The sequence below is a fragment of the Hipposideros armiger genome, unplaced genomic scaffold, assembly GCF_001890085.2.
Source record: "Hipposideros armiger isolate ML-2016 unplaced genomic scaffold, ASM189008v1 scaffold_200, whole genome shotgun sequence".
In the NCBI taxonomy this organism is placed as follows: Eukaryota; Metazoa; Chordata; class Mammalia; order Chiroptera; family Hipposideridae; genus Hipposideros; species Hipposideros armiger.
Genome location: NW_017731550.1, coordinates 2,462,238 through 2,463,432, shown reverse-complemented (window position 1 = coordinate 2,463,432; position 1,195 = coordinate 2,462,238).

The following is a 1,195-nucleotide window of genomic DNA, read 5'->3' as shown; positions in this document are numbered from 1 at the left end:
AATGCCTCTCCCTACTTCTGTCCAGAATTAATTTGACTTATCCTTGGCAACCTAGCTTTTCATTTTATTGGAAAAGTATCATTGCTTCTAACATATTTCATAGCATTGTGTGCATTATTCAAGATGTACTTATCAGATTGTACTAATTGGCCTGTCAGTTTCTCCTACTCTGATTCATAGTAGGAGCCCAGTAAATGTTTGTGAGTCAAATAGAATTCTAAGCAGATAATTGGCTCTCCTCGATACTCAATGTTATGAGACCAAAGACTGACCAAATTTTTTAGCACACATAAGGACTTACCTGGTGTAAGGCACTTTATCAGGTCTCATGGTATGCTCATATTTTAAGTTTCCCTTGGCTCTAGAAGTGTGTAGTTTCTTTATGCCCCACACCATACCTTGAGAATATCCACGGTTACATGTCACCTAACCATATATCACTCTTCTTCACTAGATTGAGTGCACTTTGTTGAATAAGTGTATGAATGAATGAATGAATGAATGAATGAAGTCTATCTTAGGCTGAGTATTCCTAGAAGTAGATCCTGAGCCAAGGCCTTGTATGCCAGTGATTTATTAAAAATGTGCTCCCTGGAGAAAACAGTAAAGGAGTGGGAAAGTAGACTAGATTAGAAGAAGCTAAACAAGGGTGAAAATTTAGGTGAGTCAGTCTTGGTCTGAAGCTTTGAGAAATCTGGGAGTGTAAATTATACTTTGAAATTTGTTTCATATCTAGACAAGGGATCTGGGCTTTTCTACTCCAACATCCATCAGTCATTGCTGCCTTAGGGAGGAATGAAACTCTTCGGCTCTTCTGGCTCTGTCCATGGGTGAGCCTCTGAAGATCCTAGTGTGAGCAGCTAGCGGTGAAGCAAGCAGAAGCTGGAAATGGGGACACAGAACAAGTGTAAGGGAGCCAAGGTTCTGGACTGGACTCTAATTGTGTGGGATACACTTCCAAGCAAATATTTGGCAAGTTACGTTTATCTGGTAGAGGAGGGGCTGCCCATGTGCATAGATTGAGGAACTCGGGGAAGAGTGTCCTATAGAAAATAATCTCCACTCCTGCTACTGATGCCTGGAATCGCTTTAGCTATAGTAGGCACACAACTTTTTCACCTGTATTGAGAAGCAGTATTTAAAAAGAAAATTACCTTAGGTGGAAGGGAGAAAAGATAGAAACACGTGTGAAGAA